Here is an 8,440-nt window from a genome sequence, read left to right on the forward strand (position 1 = left end):
TAAGGTGGGCGTGTAGGTCCCTAGCAACAATAGCAGCGGAAAAAGGAGTGAAGAAAAGTAGTTTTTCATGGGATCTCTTTAGTGTTCCTGCCTCAGCTTCATCCCATAACCCCTTGCTCCTTTTATTCTTCCCACTTTTCCAGATAATTTCATCCAAGTTCATGATTTCACTTACCACCCCCTCAGTGACTACTCCTAAATCTATTTCTCCAGCAAAGACCTCCCTTCTGGAGTCCAGATATATGGACTCAAATATCTACTAAGAATCTCCATTCAAATGTTGCCCAGATATCATACATTCAACTGGGCTGTGTTAGTGTACTTGGGCTGCCATAACAAAACACTATAGAATGAGTGGCTTAAACAACAGAATCTTATTTTCTTACAATTCTGAGGGCTGGGAAGTCCAAGATCAAGGGACTAGACAGTTTAGTTCCTATAGTGAGGACCTTCTTCCTGGCTGACAGATGGCAACTTCTCTCTGTGTTCACTTGGCCTTTACTCAGTGGATGCTCATGAAGACAGAATTCTTTGTTCCCCTTTTCTTTGAAGAGCACTGACCTCATCATGAGAGTGCCATGCTCATTACCTTATCAAACCCTAGCCACCTCCCAAAGACCACATCCCTAAATATCATCACTTTGGGGATTAGGGCTCCAACATATGGATTGGGGGGTGGGGGAACCACAAACATTCAGGTCATAAGATGGGCCCAAACCAAAAGCCTTATCTTCCCTCCCAGACCTGCCCCACTTCTGCTATGCCCCATGGTGGGGGAAGACACACCACCCACCCAGCTGCCTGCCTGGCAACTGGGAGGGGTCACCTTCTAGGTTCCCTGCCTCTGTTTCCTCATCTGTAAAACAACAGTAGTATCTACTTCACAAAGAGTAAGATCAAATGAGCTGATATGTAAAAATGCTAATGAAATTCAGGACACAAAGTAAGTTATCAGTAACATTGACTTGGATTTTTTCCAAGGTTTTTTTTTCTTTTTCTTTTTTATTTTAACCAACGCCATAAAAATGCTTCAGATCTTACCTTGCATAATATCTTTGGACACACCACCTTCCCCGAACTCTTTCTCTACTACCTTGACTTCCGGCAGTTCACTTCACACGTGGAATACTGGAATTGCCACCTTACTAACGTTTCTTCAGTGTCTCAGCTCACTGTCCAGTCCTTTCCACACATGACGCAACTCATCCTTTCAAATTGCAGTGACCATCAGCACATTTCTCTGGTCAAGTCATCATTGGCCCCACATGCTTTGGGGCAAAGCTCAACTTCCTCAGCATCATCTAAAGTGCCCTTTGCGAGAGAGCCTCTGCTTACTGCCTGGCCCCTGTTGGGAGAGGCAGTCCACCATGCAGGCCGAGTGTCTCTGTACACCTTTGCCAAGCATGCCAGACTGTAAGACTTGTCCATCTCCTGACACTGAGCAGTTCCTGCAACCAGTCACAAAGGGACCCAAGGAGATCCAAGTGATGACAGCATGGTCAACTGTGTTTCTGCTTGCTTCCTTGGAGTAGGGGACTTGAGTGCTTCTTGCTTAAAAAGGGCTGTGCCCTGGAGTCTGGGTTCCTCAGCTTCAAAGCAAACATACTGAATGTGTAGCATACATCTGGGTCCTTTACATCGCTTATGTGTTATGTAGGGAAAAAGAAAACCAGTGCAAACATGCTGAAGCAAGTACCACTCACTATCCCATCGTCTCTGACACAGGAGTCTTGTGTCATCTGCCATGATCCACAAAACGATGCCACGCTAACAGGGAAAATTCCATACCTTTCACAGTTTTTGACAGCCCCATCTCCTCCTATCTCTTGTTCTGTCTCTTATTTTATGTGCTGGTTGCACTGACCTATTTCCTGTCCCTGTGCCTTGAAAGATGCTGGTCTCACTTCCCCAAATTTTATCTACTTTCTTTTCTTTTTTTAAAGCTTATTAATTTCTTTTAAGAGAGTAAAAGAGAGTGCATGAAAATAGGGAAGGGGAGAGGGAGAGAGAGAATCCCAAGCAGGCTTTGTGCTGTCAACGCAGAGCCCAGTGAGGGCCTCGAACTCACAAACCATGAGATTGTGACCCAAGCTAAAACCAAGAATCAGACCCTTAACCAGCTGAGCCACTGAGGCGCTTCTTCTTTATTTTTGAGCAGCTAAAAGTACTGGCCCCTCTGGGAAGCCTTCCAGACTTCTAGTGGGATTTTGGTACCATTCACCCCTTCTTTCATAGCACACCGAGCACATCTCATTAATTAGAATTCTTGCCACATTGCACCATGGCCTCTTTCACTTGTGCAGCTTCACCACTGGAAAGAAAGCTTCCTGAGGGTAGGGGTCATGTTTTGTCTTTGCATGCCTGGTGTCTAGAGACTTTATCTTGCAGTACTTGGCATGTAGATGTTCAATACATGTTACATGTCGGAATGAATGATAGATCCTAATAGGTCTGACCCATTCTGAAGGATGAGCCTAGAATTAAATTATCCTCTGTTTCTCTCATTGCCCTTCACACTGCTTTTTCTCTTCTTACCTTCCCATTTTTTTCTATTCTAAGCTTCACTCTACTCTATGCTTAGCTAGATGCAAACAGACTTACGTGACGCAGAAGTATGCCTGCAGAACAGTGAGATAAATTCCAGCACCATATGGGAAAATTAATCTCACCTTATATAATCAGTGCCTAAAGACAGAGACTCAAACTTCCTTCCTCTCCCAAATTTCCTGAGAGATTGAAAAAATGGATTAAGTAGCAGGGATGATGTGGCATTTATATTTTAAAATAATTTTTATTTTCTCACGCGTGCTCTAACACAACCCTCCTGGCAACAGAGAATGGACCGTGGTAACAGATAATTGCCTAGGACCCTGGCCGGCTTTAGATAAATTTGCTATCGCTGCAGCAGAAAACTCAGCTTTAAATGAGCCTTCTTTTCCACCTACAAAATCCCTCGGCAGCAAGCCCCATAAACCTAGAAGGTCCATCCTGACATGTGTTAAATTCATGCGTTAATAAATAATGTTCAATAGTGTGCATGAATATAACCCCCCAGAGGTACTTTAAAAATAAACATTTCCATAGGGAAACTAATAACATCCTCTTTCCTGGGGAAGGTATATGTCTTCCCCTGCTCTCTGAATCACTGTCCTGACTCTGGCTGTCTTAGGAGGCAGCTAAATGATAAAGTGGTAGAGACTTCATCCTCATGGACTTTATTAACAAGCCAGCTATTAAGTTTTCCTCTCTTGGCTTCCATCTCATCCTTGAATACTCGGCTTTGTGATTCTGGCAAACTCCGTTTCTTTTTTGCCAGTTCCCTCCGCCTTTGCCTCTTCCCATAGGGCAGGGAGGGGATAGGGAATGAGGGCCAAAGAAGGGTGCCCGCTGCTTGTTTACTACGGTTGCTAACGTCACCCAGCCTTACTCCATCGTGTTAAAGAACCTCACTCTTCTCTCATGAATGGCAAGCAGCCCGTCCCCTGGCAGCGGCACTTTCATGGACTTTGCTTCTGTTCGCATCCCCAGCCCCCACCCCTCACCTGTGCTTGCAAACAGCCTTGGTGGCAGCCCATCTGCCCTCCTGGTCACACTTCCATGCTTGCCTCCCCGCTCTTCCTCCTCTTCGATGGCACCCTGTGAGATCACAGAGCTGTCCCTTTATAGGACAATGACTAAAATAGCAACTGAGGTGAGACCGAAAACTAGCAGCCAAGAAGTAAATATTTGTACTCAGAGGCTTTAAAAGAACGAATCTGGAAAGACAGAATAGGAAAAATCCAAATAAAACATTTGATCTCGTACGAAGTCACAAGTGGATTTACCACTGGATGCGCTTTTTCTTTGTATCACCAGTGTTTACAGGCAAAATTAATATCCTGCATTTCCTAATCTTTTCCCCCTCCAAAACGCAGTGAAGAATTAAACACTTCCATTTATTGTCCAGCATTACTTTTTTTTCCCATTTTTAAAGAGAATAAGTTGAGGCACCAGCAGCTTTAAGTGATACCATGTAATCTTCAGCTCAGATAAAAACATAAAGCTTCACTAATTTCTTGAAAAGATTCTGCAGCTTTTGATAGGGGTTGGGGGTGAGGAGAAGGGAGAGAAGAAGGAAAAGAAAAAGAAACAGCTGGACACCCTCTGCGGTCACCCCCACCTCTGTGGCCAGAGCCGCTTATCACCACCATACTCTGTGTTCCCCTTACCCATGCTACCGTTCTGTATTCTAGAAGAAATGAGATGAACCACCTTCAGAATGCTGATCAGTGCGGCTTGCTTCCTGCTTTCTGCCCCCAAACTTGTCTCCAAAATCATTCCTACCTCTCTTATTAATTCTTTGGGGGTAAGTGACATGAATAAGGACATCAACAACATTCTAAGCAAATTGTAAATGGCATGTTGGTGGAAATGGTAGCTGAAACCTGCCTTGGGCAAGTCAGAGTCCCAGAAAGATCTCGACAAGCAGATGGGCCATATTGATTAGGATACTTATGTCTAAACTAATGTCTAAGACAAGGGAAGGTTGGCACATGTGATAGAGGTCACTCATATGACATGGTTATTTGTAGAGCCACACATGTGGGACATGTCAGGGCCCCTCCTATGTATTCTATTAGCATCCTTGGCTATATCTTATTACAGTGCGCATCACACAGTACTGCAATCGCCTGTCTTCCCTCCTGCCTTGTAAGCACTCTAAGGACAGGAACCATGTCTTTTCCTTTTTCTTTTTTGTAATCTACAGGTCTTGCATAATATATAACCCTCTGTGAGAACTGTATGTCAATCAAAATGAAATGGACCTTAGCTTTGACTATAAGACTCAATACTATTTGTATTATACTGAAGTTAAGTCTTGAACACTGCAGTATTGCTTGTCTTGTACTAAGATGAGGTTATATGAGATAAGTCTAGTGATTAAGGATGAACGCTCGGCCCTGACAGGCTGGACAACCTTGATCAATTTCCTTAAGGCGTGGCATACCTCAGTTTATCTATAAAAGGGGAATATAAAAAGGCCTCCTTCCTACTTAAATGAGGAACTACACACAAGGTATTTAAACAAGCCTGGACGATGAAGATAATGAGGACAGTGACTCTATAATTAAAGAGACAATACAGGGACAGATTAGGAGACAGTATTTGCAACACTAAGCCAAAGGACCAGCATGTAAAATATATAAAGAACTTAGGGGCACCTGAGTGGCTCCATTGGTCGAACAGCTGACTCTTGATTTTGGCTCAGGCCATGATCTCATGGTTTGTGAGATCGAGCCTTGGTGTTGGGCTCTGTGCTTACAGCATGGAGCCTGCTTAGGACTCTCTCTCTCTCTTCCTCTCTCTGCTCCTCTTTCACCCTCTCTCACTCTCTCACAAAATAAATAAACAGTAAAATTTATATAGTGGGCTTCAAAATACAACTTTAAAAATTTTTTTAAATGAGGAAAAGAAATAAGGATAATTTATTGCCATAAAAACACAGCTGACAAACCTATAAGCCAAACTTCATTCATAACTTGGAAAATGTAAAGCGAAGTCCATGACCTCATTGTACTTATTTGGAAATCTTGTAAAGCAAAATCCACCTGCCAAGTGGATGAAACTTTCAAAGTCTGAGAGTATCAAACGGTGGTACATCCCAGAGTGATAGTACACAGGTGATGGAAGTGTAAATTGGCACAAACACCAGGGAGGGCAATTTGGCAGTGTTTATTAACATTGAACATGTGCACACCCAGGAATCTGGTGGTTTTTACACCAGGGCTATTCAGTTTGCAGGATTTTACTGGACTGACCCAGGAGCCTACCTGTGTTCACAAAAGCCCTTCCCACATCCATCCCAAATCCTACTTCAGTTCATGGCGACTGAGTTCAAAAACCTGTGGGTAACAAAAGAGAAGCCTCCTTTGAGGACTATGCAGAGCACCATAAAGCCTTGGGTCTTCTAGACTTTGTACACACATTTCTATTAAGAGTAAGGCCTTGGTCTAAAATGAGATAAAAACCTTGGTTTGCGAGCACCATTTGTTCCAGAAACAGGCTTATAATCCAAAGCACTTGAATATCAAAGCAAATTTCAAGAACCGTTGACTCAGTTGTGATCATGTGATGCTCAGCATCGCTTACTACTCATAATGCAAGACATTGCTCATTTATCAAGTTAACATTTACTAGAAATGTTTGCTCATCTTGCAGAACCTGCAGAACAAGCTATTCACAGTCCAAGATTTTGCTTTAATGGGTTACACTGTAGAGACAGGAGGAGGAGATGACAATGTTCATTGAACCATTTTGCCTCTGTTGTTCCTAAACTAATGTCAAAAGTTGCAATTGTTTGTAGTGATGGGGTGGGGGTAGTTCATGAGAGCAAATCATAGCAAAAATATCGTAATATTCTATGACTTTTCTCATGTATTTAGTCGTAGGCTGTTCCTCTAGGCCATCCTCAATATTTAAGCCTAAAATGTATCATTAGCCAGAAAGAAAAGCAACATTAAAAAGGCAGAAGAGCATATGTCAGTGACTGCTGTTTTTTTTTTAAGTGCACCTGACATGGAGACACCAAACTACCCAAAGTAAATTGGATAAAAAGCCACAAATAAAATGGTTCATCATTTCTTTCTTTTGGTGCATCTCTTTAATAAAGCAGTTAAAATGCACATTATAAAAGCATATCATTAAATGTCTATTCTAGTTGAAATTAATTCCTATCTAATTTTATTTATAAAATGCTTCACATTGGGGCCTGAGTGGCTCAGTCGGTTAAATGTCTGACTCCTGATTTTGGCTCAAGTCATGATCCCATGGTTGGGAAGATGGAACCCCATGCCAGGCTCTGTGTTGACAGTGAGGAGCCTGCTTAGGATTTTCTCTCCCTCTCTTGCACCCATGCAAGCTGGGGAGGGACAGAGAGAGAGGGAGAGAGAACTCGATGGCCAGCACAGAGCCTGACATGGGGCTCGATCTCACGACTGTGAGATCATGACCTGAGCCAAAATCGTGAATCAGACACTTAATGGACTGAGCCCCCCAGAAGCCCCTGTTTTCCTTTAAATATGAGGACAAGTTTTATCCTGAGATCTAACAATCAGTGACATTATTTCTGACATCTACAATGGGTCATAATTTAATCATTCCCCATACCAATATATCGGCCATCCAAAAATGCACACAAACACGCTTGCCAAGGGAATACCACATTTTTCACCAAACACCTCTTTTCAAAAATAATTTACAGTTTTAGCTAAATGCTATTTAAATATCATTTACAAAATATTGTAAATTAAATAACAAGACATGTCCATTTATTTTCTTGTTTGGATAACTTATTATAAGTGAATAAATTAATGACCTCTACACCATTTAAATCACCCCTTTCCAATATGCGAGCATCTTGAAATGTATTTCTCAGTAGTTTTAGTAATGTTTCATATTTATTTACTATTAAATTCAAACTTGATTCAAAGAATGGCTAACGAGATTTTTGAATCCTATATTAACATTTATTGGAATAAAAAATGAAGTTAAACTATTGCTGTCAGAAATGTTTCATGTTGCTGATAGGTTTGACAAAGGGTATTGGTTTTATCAATATAGGAAGGATTTTTTTTATAAATTAAATGAGATACATCTGCAGCTTTAAGGTTTTGATGACAACATACTTTAAAATGTGATAATATAAATATTTTTATCGGTAATAAAAGTTACAATGTTTCCATTTGTTCAGTTATAGACACTATTGATGCCCACTGTGTAGTCTATGGCCCACCTCTGAGTTCACTACACCTTCTAGGGGTAAGGGCTCAAGTTTTTGCCTAAGGAGGGCTCTCTCTGGTATTCATGTACAAGAGACAGTTCTGAGGTGCCTTCTACATGATACTCAGAAAGTCTCCACTGTGATATACTTTTTGGGATCAACTCTCGGATAAACCACTTGAACCCAAGACTTGATTTTAGAGTTTGCTTTCCTGGAGAATTCTAATTAAGAGAGCAATCTGTTCTAAACAAGGTGCTTTCCGTCGAAGAGCAACAGGTGTAACCAAGAGCTATTTGATAAATCCAGGTGTCTCTCCTAGAATTTGGAAGTCTAAATAACTCTCACTTGTTTGTCAGGTGGTTTTCAACTTTCACCAATTTGAAGAATTTAATAGAATTTTCTTTTTAAATAGGCTTCACACCCAGCACAAAGCCCAAGGCAGGGCTTGAACCTCTGATCCTGAGATCAAGACTGGAGCTGCGATCAACTCAGACACTTAACCCACTGAGCCACACAGGTGCCCTGAATTTAATAGATTTTTAACAAGAAGATTACTGAACATAATTTTTGATAGTAAATTACTAGGTGGTATTTGGCATGTAATTTGAATAAAATTCAAATACTTGGATAAAATTGCTTTAACAAACACCTTTCATTCCCATTTACTTATTACAATGAATA

General features: G+C 41.4%; 1 long non-coding RNA gene across 1 annotated transcript in view; it reads left to right on the forward strand.

Moving 5' to 3' along the window:
- LOC115296265 overlaps positions 1-8,201 on the forward strand; it is a 14,242-nt gene extending 6,041 nt beyond the window's left edge. The window contains exon 4 of the long non-coding RNA XR_003910822.1: positions 8,172-8,201. This is a non-coding gene — a long non-coding RNA (uncharacterized LOC115296265). The remainder of the gene's footprint in view (positions 1-8,171) is intronic.
- Positions 8,202-8,440: the final 239 nt, after the last annotated feature.

Source organism: Suricata suricatta, chromosome 7 (genome assembly GCF_006229205.1).
Source record: "Suricata suricatta isolate VVHF042 chromosome 7, meerkat_22Aug2017_6uvM2_HiC, whole genome shotgun sequence".
Classification (NCBI taxonomy): Eukaryota; Metazoa; Chordata; class Mammalia; order Carnivora; family Herpestidae; genus Suricata; species Suricata suricatta.